This window comes from Mytilus californianus, unplaced genomic scaffold, assembly GCF_021869535.1.
Source record: "Mytilus californianus isolate M0D057914Y unplaced genomic scaffold, xbMytCali1.0.p SCAF_5, whole genome shotgun sequence".
NCBI classification, from domain to species: domain Eukaryota; kingdom Metazoa; phylum Mollusca; class Bivalvia; order Mytilida; family Mytilidae; genus Mytilus; species Mytilus californianus.
Genome location: NW_026262701.1, coordinates 46,023,318 through 46,041,111, shown reverse-complemented (window position 1 = coordinate 46,041,111; position 17,794 = coordinate 46,023,318). Strand labels below are relative to the sequence as shown.

Here is a 17,794-nt window from a genome sequence, read left to right as displayed (position 1 = left end):
CAAACTGACAACGCCATGGCCAAAAATAAAAAGACAAACAGACAAATAATAGTACAGATGACACAACATAGAAAACCAAAGACTAAGCAACACGAACCCCACCAAAAACTGGGGGTGATCTCAGGTGCTCCGGAAGGTTATGAAATCCTGCTCCACACGTGGCACCCGTCGTGTTGCTTATGTTATTAAATAGTCTAATTGGGTAAGTCACATTCGTGAAAAGGGAGGGTATTGTAGTTACGACATAAGGAACATATCCGATATCATCTGTGGAACGTTTATTCCATAACGGTCATCCAACTCGTGATGGCGTCCGTAAAATTTACGAAGGGATGACTTCAACTTCACTATTTGGAACTCTTGGTTTAATAGCTTCCTTGTGAGCAGCAATCCTCTATCAAGGAAATCATGATAGGAAAGACAAGCCCTGGAATGTCGTATCAATTGGAAGATATATATACTCCGTATGCAGGCGCTGCTTGAATGTTGCTACATAGAAATGGAAAGTTCACAATTGGGAAGCTGAAATCATCTCTTTTGTCGAAAAGTTTTGTTTTCAACCGACCCTCATTGTCAATTTCTAGATGTAAGTCAAGATATGAGGCAGACTTAATTGTATCTGTTGTATCCTTTATCTCTAGTTCGATGGGATAGATTTGTTCAACATAGTCACCAAATTTTGTATTATTTAGTGAGAGAACATAATCTATATAGCGGAACGTAGAGTTAAAGGATATTGCTAACTTCTTATCTTTCTTCCTATGAAGTTCCTGTATGAAGTCAGCCTCGTAAAAATAAAGAAACAAGACGACAAGAAGAGGGGCACAATTGGTTCCCATTGGAATTCCGACAGTCTGTTGAAAAACACGTCCTCCAAACGTAACAAATATGTTGTCAATCAAGAAATCAAGCATCTTGATAATGTCAGTTTCAGAGAATTTTTTGTTTGAATCAGAGTGATTCTTTACAAAGTAGGATTTATCCCTCCCCAAGACAAGATACTTGTATCTACGTTCGCCATTCTTTTTAATGAAACAAAGTAATACCAACTCTTTCAATTTGTCTTTTAGTTTGGAACGGGGAATACTTGTGTAAAGTGTAGAAAAGTCAAATGTTTTAATACTATTGCAAGATGAGAGAGTCTTAGATTGTATGTACTCTAATTAGTTATCAAAAGTACCAGGCTTATAATATAATACGCCAGACGCGCGTTTCGTCTACATAAGACTCATCAGTGACGCTCAGTTCAAAATAGTTATAAAGCCAAAGAAGTACAAAGTTGAAGAGCATTGAGGACCATTAAAAGATCTTTGGAATTTTTTAGTATCCACATCTGATTCACGCCACCTCTAGAATAGGCAGTTTCACAATAACTTTGGAGCCCGGCTTTGATTGCTGATAAAATAGATATTAATAATTTAGAAAGAGGTTTCGTGGAGCACTTGGAAGACCCAGCAATATACCGTTGTTTGTAAGGACACTTATGTAGTTTAGGTATCCAATACAGTGATGGAAGATCCAGTTCTTCATCTTTGGTTGCGACATGTCGTAACACATACATTTTGGTTGAAAGGGTGCACTAACATTAAATTGGAGTTTTCTCCCCTCTTATATTAAAAATTAGGCATATAGTGATATACCTCATTAACCATGTATAATTAAGACCTATGGTCTTTGATTTGAAGCCCTTGGTTTATGACCTTGAAATTGAGCTCAAGGTTATTGGTAAATTTGACGTTCTAGATATTGACCTTTGCTTTTACCTCATATGTATACATGATAAAACCGTGGGACATTTTGCATTACGTTGCAAGCCACTTGACCATGGAAAAGCCAACCGGAAGTGACCATGTGTAAACCGGAAGTAGCTATTTTTGTACTTATTAAATGTAAATGTATATTAAACCATATAATTTTGGAATCAGTATGAAGAAAACTATAAAAAAAAACGGAAGTGACATTTTTCAAACCGGAAGTAACATTGTATCTCCCTTATTAAAACAAAATGTATAGAAACCATATATTTTTGGAATCAGTGTACAATAAGCTATCATTTGACGCTGGATATAGTATTTTAATAGTTCTATATCAAAATTGATCTTTATGGGTTGAAAGACCTTCAATTGTTCTCTGAACAATTGGTTTTTAATTATTGTAATATTTGTGATAAATAAAAGTTGTGAGAGAAAGGAATGTTATAAAATCATGCGTGATGTAACTCTATTATTCAAAAACCTCATATAAAAATAAAAATGTGGTATAATAGCCATTGAGACATAAATCTACAAGAAACAAGAATGGCGTAGATATAAGCAGCTATAAAACCAGTTGTTGGCATGACAACGGTTATGTTCTTCTCAAATATTTTATGACGGTATAATACTAAACCCCTAACAGGAGGGATTGTGCCTGATGTTCATATGATGAAGACATAATCTTTCAATCAGTTTAATTGAGGTCTGGAGCTGGCATTTCAGTAACTGCTAGTATTCTGTTGTTATTTATGTATTATTGTCATTTCGTTTATTTTCTTTTGCTTCCTTTTCTGACATCGGACTCGGACTTCTCTTAAACTGAGTTTTACTGTGCGTACTGTTGTACGTTTGTTTTTTTCTACATTGGCTAGAGGTATAGGGGGAGGGTTGAGATCTCAAAAAACATGTTTAACCCCGCTGCATTTTTGCGCCTGTCCCAAGTCAGGAGCCTCTGGCCTCTGTTAGTCTTGTATCATTTCTAATTTTAGTTTCTTGTGTATAATTTGGAGTTTAGAATGACGTCCATTATTACTGAACTAATATACATATTTGTTTAGGGGCCAGCTGAAGGACGCCTCCGGGTGCGGGAGTTTCTCGCTGCATTGAAGTCCCATTGGTGGTCTTCGGCTGTTGTCTGCTCTATGGTCGGGTTGTTGTCTCTTTGACACATTCCCCATTTCCATTCTCAATTTTATAGGTGACCGTAGAGCCTTAAACAATGAGCAAAGCCCATACCAGATATATGTAGCAAGCTCATGTTAACTTTGAAAATAATACATGCCAAAACCAATTCTAATTACAAACCAACAACTATGACAGCAACAACAGATTGATTGATTTGTTTTTGGTTGCTCAACTTACATTTGCAAATATTTCATGCATGTTCAGAACGAGTACAAATTAACAATAAATACAATAGGTACGTCCTATAATAGAGGCCGGAATGAAGGTCGGGGCATTTTGACTGCCACTGGCAAATGAGGGTAAATTGGACAGGGACTAGAAATTTTGCCTAGCAACAGGCCACCTACGGACCCCTCATAGAGTTGTTGCAAGGGTTCTCGATGTGCAGAGAGCGTGGCACTCTCTACTTGAGGCATCTAGTTTAACATCCATATTCTGACCGGATGTGGCTGCGTACTTGTACATCCCGCACAGCCAAACGAACGTCCAACTATGGCAAATGTTTTACTGTCGGTCGGATGAAGACCAGTAGTGACCATATTTTTATTCCACAGTCAACCTTGGGTTAAAGCGACAACAGACGTCTTCATGTTAAAACTATATTACGTGTGTCGCTAGGGTCAGCATATCTTGTAATACATTCGCCTTCCACGCGTCTGGCAAAATGACGTCAATTTGTAAACCACACAAGGTTGACTTGAAGACAGAAATATGATAACTTTGGTCTTCATCCGTCCGGCAGTAAAACCCTTGTCAAAATACGACGTCCGTTTATCCGATGCCTCGTGTAGAAATTTAAAGAGAGTGCAACGTTCTCAACGCCCTTGCAGCAACTCTTAGAGGGGTCCACAAGTGGACTGTTGCAAGGCAAAGTGTCTGTCCCTATCCAATATATCCTCATTTTTTCAGTAGCAGTCGGAATTTTCATGACCTTTAACGCGGATGACCTCTATTAAAGAACTGACTAATTGTATTCATTGTTACTACTAATTCGTCTTAAACATGCATGAAATAAATGCCCTTAGCAACCACGTGCACCAATCAAAAATCAATCAATCAACTTGTCAATGTCACAATCAACATTTTGACTAAACCTATGATAGGTCGGGTAGACAATGGTATTAATGTTGAATTTATGATATAATTTGGGACTTCAGAAGAAGCTAGACAACAAAAATTTTAATATATATGTAAAAAAACATAAAAGGGCGTCTGTAAATTGTGACTAGATATTTTATGGCACTGGTTGTGTTTCCTTTAGATGAAAGCACATTATCGTTCACTCAAGTTTGTTTGGTACGCTAAAGTAGCTGTTTTGATCAACTTTTGCTTGACTAGAATACTATTTTTGAATTATAAGTTCAGACTATAAGACATCATTACTACAATCTTGTAACTGCAAACTTGCATGACAAGTGGAGAGTGCATTTTATTTTAAAAAATGCCAACATGAAAACGTGATGTATGGCAACTGAAATACGTAAATTCATAATTTGGGCCGGTCGGTTAATTAATTACCCATCAAGTTGAATGGAAAAAATGAAAACTAAAATTATCATATTTGCCAAAGGTTTTAGTTTAAAGGCGCTCATTGATATAAGGGTGTAGAAAAAAAGAATCTCATGTGTACCCGATACCCTTGTCTGGTTAATTTTCTAAATATCTTAAGATGACCAAGTTGTATTAGATGTAAGTTCTAATCGAATGAGAAAAGCCACCAATGTATTTGAAACAAAAATTCAAGGATTTATTCATTTTTAAGTGTTATTGTTTTAAAACTGTTATAGTCTTATTGTGAATTCAAATGAATAGATTTTTATTGATTTTAATTATTACGTTTTCTTGAAAATGGATTTACTTCAATGAATGGCAAACAAGCCTTACAACAACTGTGGGAAAGACTTTTATCTGTAGTTCCCTTTAACACAATTGTGTCGACGAATATTTAAGAATAGTGGCTGTTTCTTATCTTTAATAAAACATTAGAAAGTGTATGCTACACGTGTTGGATATAAATTCCAATTGTGTTTACCATTCAAACCATTTCTAACAAAACATTCAAATTCATAATGTTTATTTGTTTATTTCTAAATTACTCAACAACATATGTAGATCATAATGCTGTAGGTATCATAATCGGATTATGTTTTACTTTAAAATTTCATAACGCCATAAGTCTCATCTTAATTCGATTCTCGATATCTTTGCATGCACACATTTATATAAACATGCTATATTATGTGACCTATAAAGGCAACAGTAGTATACAGGTGTTCAAATGTCACAAATCGATTGAGAGGAAACAAATCCGGGTTACAAACTAAAACCGAGGGAAACACATCAACTATAATTGCAAACAATCACGTTACGTGGTTTTTTGTGGATAGCTGTCTCATTGGTAACCATAACATATCTCCTAATTATATATCATAGAGGGAAATGTAGCCGTCAAAAATATCTTTAATATATAAATATTTTCTATTCACATAAATAAAGGCAACAGTAGTATACCGCTGTTCGTAATTCATAAATCGATTGAGAAAAAAACAAATCCGGGTTACAAACTAAAACTGAGGGAAACACATCAAATATAAGAGGAGAACTACGACACAACAGAAACACAACATTAAAATGTAACACACACAGAAACGAACTATAATATACAATGTAACAGTGGCCACATACTTGGAAAGGTTGAGTATTCAAATCCACCAAGTTTATGAACTGTATGAAAGCTAAACAGAAACATTTGCATAATTCATGCAGTACAAAATGTTTAAAAAATATCAAAAATTTTACCATTAACCTCGAAGACCGGAGTTAATTAAACAATGCTCCTCTTCTTGCCGACTTGTTCTTTAATTCATATGAGGCTGACTTTATACAGGGTCTTCTTCAAAGTAATGAAAATAATCTAGCATTGTCCTTTAACGTCACATGCCGCTATATAGATGATGTCCTCTCACTAAATAGTTCAAAATTTGGTGATTAAGTTGAACGCATCTATCTCATCGAACTTGAAGTAAAGGATACAACATATACAAGTAAGTCTGCTTCATATCTTGACTTACATCTCGAAATGGACAATACACCTTATCGCTATTTAGTCCAATCCGGAAAAAAACAGTCATTTAGACAACTTCCTGTTTGGGTCAACAGGCAGCAAACAAAGGTCATCAGTAACGAGCTGAGGGAGGGAAAAATTTAAAAAGCGATCAATAGGAAACTTTGATAGATTATGATCCACTTTTTCTAAACTCAAATTATAGTCGAAAAAATACTTTGTTTGAAGTATTTACGATGTTTTAAACAGGTCTCATTAAAAAGTATCATGCATGGTGCATTGTTTAAACAGGGTCCCAGATAGCTTCAACTGGATGAAAAAGTTGTGTAATTTTAGAACTTATCCGGAATGGAATAAATAGCGATTAGGTGTATGAGGTCGGTTGAGAAAAAAAACTTAACGACAAAAAAGATTATTTCAACTTCCCAATTGTGAACTTTAAAATTCTATGTAGCAACAATCCAGCAGCGCCTGCATATGGAGTATTTATGGAGTATATACCTCTAATCTAATTAGACATATCACCAGGTGTGTACTCATATGAGCAATGTGACGGGTGCCACATATGGCGCAGGATCTGCTTACCCGTCCGCAAGCACATGAGATCACCCCCAGTCTTTGGTGGGGTTCTTATTGCTCAGTCTTTAGTTTTCTATGTTGTGTTTTGTGTATTGTTGTTTGTCTTTTAGTCGATTTTCGTTCTTTGCCATGCATTATCAGTTTGTTTTAGATTCATGAGTTTGAATATTATTTTGGTATCTTTCGCCTCTGTTTTACTGAATGTCTTAAAAACTATTATTGATAGAGTTGACATACAATCGGGTTGATTATTGTTGATTGCATCAAGGGGAGCAACAAGACAGTAAAAGATATGATTGTATCTTATCAAAATACTTGGTGGGAGTTTAAAATTCACATTTCAGTGCCAAGAGTGGTGACTTCTTTTCCAAGACATTTGGATACAAATAATTACTCTAACATTTATGAAGAATAACGATAACAGAAAACAATGGAATATGTTTTATTTACAATTGAAGATGGTCCAAATAGAATAGTTACTATATTGCTACACATATATCTAAAGTATTTGGTTTTAAAATTTTGTCGTTTGGCTTCAAATGAAATGTATAACAAAGATAAATTAAGCCACTTATATTTCACAAAATGATTTAAATGCTTCAAAACATTCAAAAGCTTTGACTGTCTTGTCATACATTCAACCAATACACCAAAGCTTTTTTTCACTACAGCATGTTCTATGAACTATTGTTATGTGTTGCCATAAGTGTGAAGGTGTAAAAAAATAAAAATACACTGCGATCATCTCTTACTTATTTGACAATCAAATTTATCTTTCAGAGAATAGAAGGCAAGAATCATAGTTTTTAACAATTAATAGTAAATGCAGTTGACTTCATTTAGTAGTAAATAAAAATAGTAGATATATTTTCCAAAGTATCTCAACTTCGAAAATTCTTTTCATCCACAAAATGACACTTGTCATCAATATTTACATTTTAGATCAATTTCTAACCTTTGGTTATGAAATTTCTTTCAGGAGATCAAGGATTCATATTATTATCTATATTAATATAACTTTAAACAGGAAGCAAATATCAAACGTTACCTTTGAACTTATTTATTGATTTTGTATTTGTATTTGTATTTTTCATTTTTTCTTATTTTTATTTCATACACTTATAATTGCATCAATTTATATCAACTTATAATAGGATATTGAAAAGGACCCGGAATTTGATTTCAAAACTTGAGTAATACCATGATGCTGACATAAATGTGATGTAATATGAAAAGGATTTAAATAAATCGATGTAAATAGCAGTGAATCATAACCATGATACAAATTTTTCCTGTCTGGCGCTTATACTATTGTTTGTGTCTTCTTTTTGGTAAAATACTCAGTGAATTGTATCCTTTGAGAATTTGGGGATTGCTAACTTGTACTTAAATAACCATATGTCGATAAAACGTTTTAAACAAATATTGTATATGTATCAACAAATTATTTATGCACACTAATGGTAATTCAGTTTCTATCGTTTTCTGAAAATAAGAAAAGTATGTTAAATACATGTTGAACTTAATATAAATTAATGGCATTAAATGACAAACTTCTGAAATTAATGGAATAAATGACAAATTTTATAATAATGACCTCTGATATATGCAATAAGACAGGGCAGTTGACACAGGTCAGTTGTCATGCAGGACAAGACACATTCCAAATAAAATGCAGTTAGAGTTGATTTACATTAATTTGCCGTATGTTTATTTATTTAGTAGTTTTATTGGAAATTCCGTTTTATTAGAAAGTAAGGTTTTATAATGTTTATCCTTTGTATATCAAATACGAAAATCATATGTTTTATTCAGTTTTAAATTTCTAACTATTAGCATATATCTGGCACAAAATAATCATGGCTTTGCGTAATTTTAATATAATATAAGAAATATAAGATTCAAAATATATGTTTTTTGGAAATATCTTACTCAATAAGTGTCGCGTCCAAATACAAATCTTGCAGTGCTTATGCGGAAAAAGTAGTCAATGTTGACGACATAGTTCACGACCCGAAGGGGGGCACTATGTCTAAAACTAAGGCTACTAATTCTCTTTGCTATTTCTGTATTAACTTTTATCTGGTATGGAATCAAATTTAAAAAAAAAAACGTTTTAAGATATCTACTTCATTGAAAACTGTTTCAGGAGACTTAATGTTGAAGCATTTGTGCTTTTAATAAACAAAAATTTTAAACAAGATTAAATTGGTCATACATTATTTTTGAACAAAGGAAAATATGGCATATGTGTTACCTGCGGTTAGATAATAACAAATAGGATAAAGTTTGAACACTTACCTTTACTATGTATGATCCTCAAATGGTGAACTGAATTTGCGCAATAATCTGCACAATGACTTGTTTTTAATCAGACTTCAGGAAACTTTCAGCTATATAAATAGATTTCATCATTAAGCCTTCAAATAGAGGTCGGATTTACCTGGATCGTAAAATAGCGTTATATGGAATAAATTAAAGTCAATGAAAATAATAGACATATGTTTTTACCATATATAGCTTCTAGCCATTTTTAGATTGATATGTTATCTGTCTAGACAGATAAGTATTAAATTAAGGACAAGCATTATACATACAACCTTTTTTCCACATAGGGTAAAGAAATTTTTTGATCGATAAGAAGAATAAGAATATTTGTTCACATGCGTAACGAAATTTTTGCTTATTTAATCATCCGAGAGTAACCGTTCAAAACGTTCAAAAACACCAAAAAAATATACCAACAATTGGGTACCATGTTTACATCCTCGTCTTATGTCAGGTTGTCCCCCAATTTTTTGAATATATTATGTTAAGAAACCCATTAATAAATATTCACGCCATATAACGATATCACTTGGATACAAAAAATACCAAAAGCTATGTAGAATTATTTTTAACCACCGTTGTGTCTTGGTGGCCTTGCTGGAATACACTTTTCTGTCTTCGTTGGCAAAGGACAGTAATTCTGTACAGCTGGCCTGGTTACCGTCAGAGTTGTACATCTTCCTGGAAGGGTTGAAGCAGTCATCATTTCAGTATTACATAACTGCATTTCCTCTGATGCAACAAAGTAGTCGGTTTCCTGGTTACATCTTGATGCAGACCTACACTTGTGGAGTTTAAGTTGTCGTAGCCGACATTCTGGTCTATGATTATTATCCGTCATTTCATCCATGTATCCCATTTCCCTGAAAAATGGTTTGATATCTTCCAATTCGTTTCGGACAAGTGTATTATGTTCATTTAGGCGGTTTTGTATTTGTTGAATTGGTAAATTAAAATCACCTCCTATCAGGATTTCCACTCCAGAAATCCACCCAAGATATTGAGTCAACCATAGGTAACGCTGATGATGGCATATCAGGGTTGTCCCTTGGCAAAAATAAAATATCGGGCTCATCGTGTCCGATTATTTCGTTCAGGTAAGACTGTCGATAGTTTTGATACTGTTTGCCTTTCCTACCAGAAGCATTCATACTAATTATCCTTAATCTATCTGTATCTCTTCCCATTGTTCCCATATGGCGCATATCATTTGTATATTGTCGATAAAACGTTTTAAACAAATATTGTATATGTATCAACAAATTATTTATGCACACTAATGGTAATTCAGTTTCTATCGTTTTCTGAAAATAAAAAAAGTATGTTAAATACATGTTGAACTTAATATTAATTAATGGCATTAAATGACAAACTTCTGAAATTAATGGAATAAATGACAAATTTTATAATAATGACCTCTGATATATGCAATAAGACAGGGCAGTTGACACAGGTCAGTTGTCATGCAGGACAAGACACATTCCAAATAAAATGCAGTTAGAGTTGATTTACATTAATTTGCCGTATGTTTATTTATTTAGTAGTTTTATTGGAAATTCCGTTTTATTAGAAAGTAATGTTTTATAATGTTTATCCTTTGTATATCAAATACGAAAATCATATGTTTTATTCAGTTTTAAATTTCTAACTATAAGCATATATCTGGCACAAAATAATCATGGCTTTGCGTAATTTTAATATAATATAAGAAATATAAGATTTAAAATATATGTTTTTTGGAAATATCTTACTCAATAAGTGTCGCGTCCAAATACAAATCTTGCAGTGCTTATGCGGAAAAAGTAGTCAATGTTGACGACATAGTTCACGACCCGAAGGGGGGCACTATGTCTAAAACTAAGGCTACTTATTCTCTTTGCTATTTCTGTATTAACCTCATCTGGTATGGAATCAAATTTAAAAAAAAAAACCGTTTTAAGATATCTACTTCATTGAAAACTGTTTCAGGAGACTTAATGTTGAAGCATTTGTGCTTTTAATACACAAAAATATTAAACAAGATTCAATTGGTCATACATTATTTTTGAACAAACGAAAATATGGCATATGTGTTACCTGCGGTTAGATAATAACAAATAAGATAAAGTTTGAACACTTACCTTTACTATGTATGATCCTCAAATGGTGAACTGAATTTGCGCAATAATATGCACAATGACTTGTTTTTAATCAGACTTCAGGAAACTTTCAGCTATATAAATAGATTTCATCATTAAGCCTTCAAATAGAGGTCGGATTTACCTGGATCGTAAAATAGCTGTATATGGAATAAATTAAAGTCAATGAAAATAATAGACATATGTTTTTACCATTTATAGCTTCTAGCCATTTTTAGATTGCTATGTTATCTGTCTAGACAGATAAGTATTAAATTGAGGACAAGCATTATACATACAACCTTTTTTCCACATAGGGTAAAGAAATGTTTTGATCGATAAGAAGAATAAGAATATTTGTTCACATGCGTAACGAAATTTTTGCTTATTTAATCATCCGAGAGTAACCGTTCAAAACGTTCAAAAACACCAAAAAACTAGAGGCTCTAAAGAGCCTGTGTCGCTCACCTTGGTATATGTGCATATTAAACAAAGGACAAAGATGGATTCATGACAAAATTGTATTTTGGTGATGGTGATGTGTTTGTAGATCTTACTTTACTGAACATTCTTGCTGCTTACAATTATCTCTATCTATAATGAACTTGGCCCAGTAGTTACAGTGGAAATTATTTTGTAAAAATTTACAAAAATTTACAAAATTTATGAAAAAATTGTAAAAAATTGACTATAAAGGGCAATAACTCCTTAAGGGGTCAATTGACAATTTTGGTCATGTTGAATTATTCGTAGATCTTACTTTGCTGTACATTATTGTTGTTTACAGTTTATCTCTATCTATAATAATATTCAAGATAATAACCAAAAACGACAAAACTTCATTAAAATTACCAATTCAGGGGCAGCAACCAAACAACGATTTGCCTGATTGGTCTGAAAATTTCAGGGCAGATAGATCTTGACCTGATAAACAAATTTACCCCATGTCAGATTTGCTCTAAATGCTTTGGTTTCAGAGATATGAGCCAAAAACTGCATTTTACCCTATATACTATTTTTTAGTCATGTCGGCCATCTTGGTTCGCGGGCGGGGTCATCGGACACATTTTTTAAACTATATACCCTAATGATGATTGTGGACAAGTTTGGTTAAATTTGTCTTAGTAGTTTCAGAGGAGAAGATTTTTGTAAAAGATTACAAAAATTTACGAAAAATGGTTAATAATTGATTATAAAGGGCAATAACTCCTTAAGGGGTCAACTGACCATTTTGGTCAAGTTGACTTAATTGTAGATCTTACTTTGCTGAACATTATTGCTGTTTACAGTTTATCTCTATCTATAATAATATTCAAGATAATAACCAAAAACGGCAAAATCTCCTTAAAATTACCAATTCAGGGGCAGCAACCCAACAACGGGTTTCCAGATTCATCTGAAAATTTCAGGGCAGATAGATCTTGACCTAATAAACAATTTTACACCATGTCAGATTTGCTCTAAATGCTTTGGTTTCAGAGATATAAGCCAAAATCTACATTTTACCCCTATGTTCTATTTTTAGCCATGGCGGCCATCTTGGTTGGTTGACCGGATCACCGGACATATTTTTAAACTAAATACCCCAATAATGATTGTGACCAAGTTTAGTAAAATTTGACCCAGTAGTTTCAGAGGAGAAGATTTTTGTAAAAGTTAACAGACGACGCCGGACGACGACAACGACGGACGACGGACGCAAAGTGATGAGAAAAGCTCACTTGGCCCTTCGGGCAAGGTGAGCTAAAATACCAATAATTGGCTACCATGTTTACATCCTCGTCTTATGTCAGGTTGTCCCCCAATTTTTTGAATATATTATGTTAAGAAACCCATTAAAAAATATTCACGCCATATAACGATATAACTTGGATACAAAAAATACCAAAAGCTATGTAGAATTATTTTTAACCACCGTTGTGTCTTGGTGGCCTTGCTGGAATACACTTTTCTGTCCTCGTTGGCAAAGGACAGTAATTCTGTACAGCTGGCCTGGTTACCGTCAGAGTTGTACATCTTCCTGGAAGGGTTGAAGCCGTCATCATTTCAGTATTACATAATTGCATTTCCTCTGATGCAACAAAGTAGTCGGTTTCCTGGTTACATCTTGATGCAGACCTACACTTGTGGAGTTTAAGTTGTCGTAGCCGACATTCTGATCTATGATTATTATCCGTCATTTCATCCATGTATCCCATTTTCCTGAAAAATGGTTTGATATCTTCCAATTCCTTTCGGACAAGTGTATTATGTTCATTTAGGCGGTTTTGTATTTGTTGAATTGGTAAATTAAAATCACCTCCTATCAGGATTTCCACTCCAGAAATTCACCCAAGATATTGAGTCAACCATAGGTAACGATACGCAAACTGAGAGCGTTCCTGTGATGTTGTTTGAGAAAGCTCCCAATTGAAAATGATACAATGGAACTGCTTGACGATATGTTGAGTCGGTTTAGGAGCCAGGATATCGACTAAGGGATACATTAGTTTGCCCTGCTGTATACCAGGAACAACTAAGGTGTATTAGATCGAACCAGTTTGGGGTTTTCAATTACAATCTCTTCTTATCGTACAAAAGTACAAGTTCGTGATTATGAGCGACTTGTGCTTGACGATAATCAGTTAACACTGATGATGACATATCAGGGTTGTCCCTTGGCAAAAATAAAATATCGGGCTCATCGTGTGCGATTATTTCGTTCAGGTAAGACTGTCGATAGTTTTGATACTGTTTGCCTTTCCTACCAGAAGCATTCATACTAATTATTCTTAATCTATCTGTATCTCTTCCCATTGTTTCTGAAAGCGTAATAATGCTGTTTGTTATTAAATCTTCTATTTTTATTCTTTATACAGCTACCTTTTTGAATATCCATAGTGTATCGAAGTGTAAATAAATATTTGCTCTCCATTCCTTAAAACTGATTTTCAGAAAATGTAGTACAATACATTCACAGATTAATGGTCTGCTGTCCAATAATTCAACGATTGAATATACATGAGTTCAGTAATATATGAGGATATGCAATACATGTAAAGGTAAATTAGATCTTATAGTGTTTTTGTAAATTTATTTATTTGTATTTATTCTTGTTTTCATCTTATCACATTTAGTTTCGTACATATATAAATACTTCAATTTTAATAACATATTTTGCTCACCTTCAAGTTGTTTTTCTTCTAAGATATCTTTCTAGAATTTTGCTCGCTGAAACACAGAATTTATCTGAAATGAGATAAGAAAATTGAAGTGGTTTTTTGGTAACTGATCGATACTGTCTCGGATTTTTTGACTATCCTCATTTTCTTAAATATTTTTAAAACGGTTTTATGATACATGTTTTTGAAAGAATTATGGAAGTTCAATTGTTTACTCTCCTTTTAAGGAACTAGCTCACTGGCAAGGACAAATATATCAGGAATATTTTGTTTTATACGAAGTAAAAACGTGTCATTCCGTGAGATGATTAATAATTTTAGTATTTCTTATTTATTTAATTTGTTGAAATGCAACACATCAAACATAATTTAAATTAAGACATATGGCGCATATCATTTGTATATTGTCGATAAAACGTTTTAAACAAATATTGTATATGTATCAACAAATTATTTATGCACACTAATGGTAATTCAGTTTCTATCGTTTTCTGAAAATAAGAAAAGTATGTTAAATACATGTTGAACTTAATATAAATTAATGGCATTAAATGACAAACTTCTGAAATTAATGGAATAAATGCCAAATTTTATAATAATGACCTCTGATATATGCAATAAGACAGGGCAGTTGACACAGGTTAGTTGTCATGCAGGACAAGACACATTCCAAATAAAATACAGTTAGAGTTGATTTACATTAATTTGCCGTATGTTTATTTATTTAGTAGTTTTTTGGGAAATTCCGTTTTATTAGAAAGTAATGTTTTATAATGTTTATCCTTTGTATATCAAATACGAAAATCATATGTTGTATTCAGTTTTAAATTCGAACTATTAGCATATATCTGGCACCAAACAATCATGGCTTTGCGTAATTTTAATATAATATAAGAAATATAAGATTCAAAATATATGTTTTTTGGAAATATCTTACTCAATAAGTGTCGCGTCCAAAAACAAATCTTGCAGTGCTTATGCGGAAAAAGTAGTCAATGTTGACGACATAGTGCACGACATGAAGGGGGGCACTATGTCTAAAGCTAAGGCTTCTAATTATCTTTGCTATTTCTGTATTAACTTTTATCTGGTATGGAATCAAATTTAAAAAAAAAACGTTTTAAGATATCTACCTCGTTGAAAACTGTTTAAGGAGACTTAATGTTGAAGTATTTGTGCTTTTAATAAACAAAAAAATATTAAACAAGATTAAATTGGTCATACATTATTTTTGAACAAACGAAAATATGGCATATGTGTTACCTGCGGTTAGATAATAACAAATAGGATAAAGTTTGAACACTTACCTTTACTATGTATGATCCTCGAATGGTGAACTGAATTTGCGCAATATCTGCACAATGACTTGTTTTTAATCAGACTTCAGGAAACTTTCAGCTATATAAATAGATTTCATCATTAAGCCTTCAAATAGAGGTCGGATTTACCTGGATCGTAAAATAGCTTTATATGGAATAAATTAAAGACAATGAAACAAATAGACATATGTTTTTATCATATATGGCTTCTAGCCATTTTTACATTGATATGTTATCTGTCTAGACAGATAAGTATTAAATTGGGGACAAGCATTATACATACAACCTTTTTTCCACATAGGGTAAAGAAATGTTCTGATCGATAAGAATAATAAGAATATTTGTTCACATGCGTAACGAAATTTTTGCTTATTTAATCATCCGAGAGTAACCGTTCAAAACGTTCAAAAACACCAAAAAAATACCAACAATTGGCTACCATGTTTACATCCTCGTTTTATGTCACTGGTAGAAATTTGTCTCATTAACAATCATACCATTCCATCTTATGTTCATATATTTCAACTGATATGCGTAAATTCATGATCTAGTGCAAACGGTTTATTACTTTTCATGTTGCATTTGAATCGATATTATTTTTTACAAAAAAGACATAGATGTGCTCGATCCCTCTTGTATTGGTAGTATCCTTAATTTTATGCATCAATTGTAAATTTAATTTGAATTTTATTGAAATGATAATTGATGAGTGAATAGACATCGGTATTAATCTGAAATTAAATAAAAAGCATTTATTTATTATTATATGGGTGTACTTTTGTGTCTAGTACGTTAAAAATGTATTGGTCTCATTTGTGATTTAAGTTACGAGTAGCAATTCTATCTTTAAATTATTTGTTGATTCAAATAGATAAATATAATAGGAACTTATTTTGTTACGTGAATCATGAAAAATGTATTATTCGCTCGCCTGCAGGTCGAGCATTATCGATGTTTCTGTCAATACCATATTACATTGGGGAATATATATATATATTACGGTTATGGCCTCTTCACCTTAAACTCCTAATTGATTATTTATTTTCTGATAATGATTGTCTTATATCTAACATTATAGGTAAATTTTCGTGTTTGACAAAGGTGGTTTTAATGTCCAATTTTTCATTCAATAATTGAATAATTGGAAGACCTTCGACAAACGACAAACAAGTCTGACAACAGCTGTGAAAAAAGGTATATATGTAATAAACATTAATTTAGATTTGTGTTTAATTGTTCTATGACTTATATTTTTTAACCGATAGTTCAATTGTTGGGAATGAACACATTTCATTAAATGATCAATAACATCGATAGGTATAATAATCGGATTCGATATTATCTGACAATGTCATAACGCTAGTGAGTATTTAGCATATACATTTCCCATACATATGTGTTACAACTTTTAAACAACATAAATATTATGTATACTGATAATGATTTCACAAAAATCTTACATCAACTTTATTTGAACTTTGTTGGATAGTTGTCTAATTGGCAAATCATACCTCATCTCGAGCTCCTTATTTTTATATGGAAGAACACTACAAATAAATATCACAAATACGTGAATACGTGAGTAACTAAATGAACTGAAAATTAAAGTGAAAATATGACTTTTCACAATACATTTGAAGAAGACATGTAAGATCATTAAAAGTAAATAACGCCACTACTAAAAGTGATTTAATGCTTACAAAGGATAGTTTCGTCACAAATCTACTCTAAAATATATTCAATTTATATAGTTCGTGTACAAAAAATGACCTTGTGTTTGAAAAGGAGAGCACCGTTTTCTTATCACTTATCGTATCGCTATACAGAAGATAATTACAATTGATCAATAATTCAAAGACAAGACATGCAAGACTGAGGACGAACAAAAATAAAAGAGGACATTTCGTCATAAATCCTAATTTTCAATTGTCTCTTTTGGATCCTTCATTTTGGACGATTACTGAATGTCAAAATATTTAAAACATATGTACGATGCCTGGAAATCATCTTAAGATATTCTAAGGAATACGTATTCAAAAGTAAAAGAATTGAAATGAAACTAATGTCGCAGTCCTTATTTCCTAACTCGTTTATCTTCAATCCAATATTGGAAACAAAAGTTTGAAACATTTGTGGAAATCTACAGTTGGTGTGCGGTGATTTTATCATGGATTTACATACTTAAATATATTGTGAAAAAAAGACTTGATGTCACAAAAAGTGGGATTGATGCAAAGACGGACAATTTCGTAGATGGATATACAAATACAAGGATTTACTCCAAAAA

At 32.6% G+C, this 17,794-nt stretch overlaps 1 long non-coding RNA gene and 1 pseudogene across 1 annotated transcript; both read right to left on the bottom strand.

The window, feature by feature from the left end:
- Positions 1-9,322: 9,322 nt before the first annotated feature.
- LOC127702325 (uncharacterized) lies at positions 9,323-10,126 on the bottom strand (annotated as a pseudogene).
- A 2,697-nt stretch (positions 10,127-12,823) lies between these two features.
- On the bottom strand, positions 12,824-15,528 carry LOC127702333 (uncharacterized). Its single transcript, XR_007982376.1, has 3 exons — positions 15,496-15,528; positions 14,192-14,255; positions 12,824-13,828 (listed from the first exon to the last, which is right to left on the bottom strand). It is a non-coding gene; the product is annotated as an uncharacterized LOC127702333 (long non-coding RNA).
- Between the last annotated feature and the right edge of the window lie 2,266 nt (positions 15,529-17,794).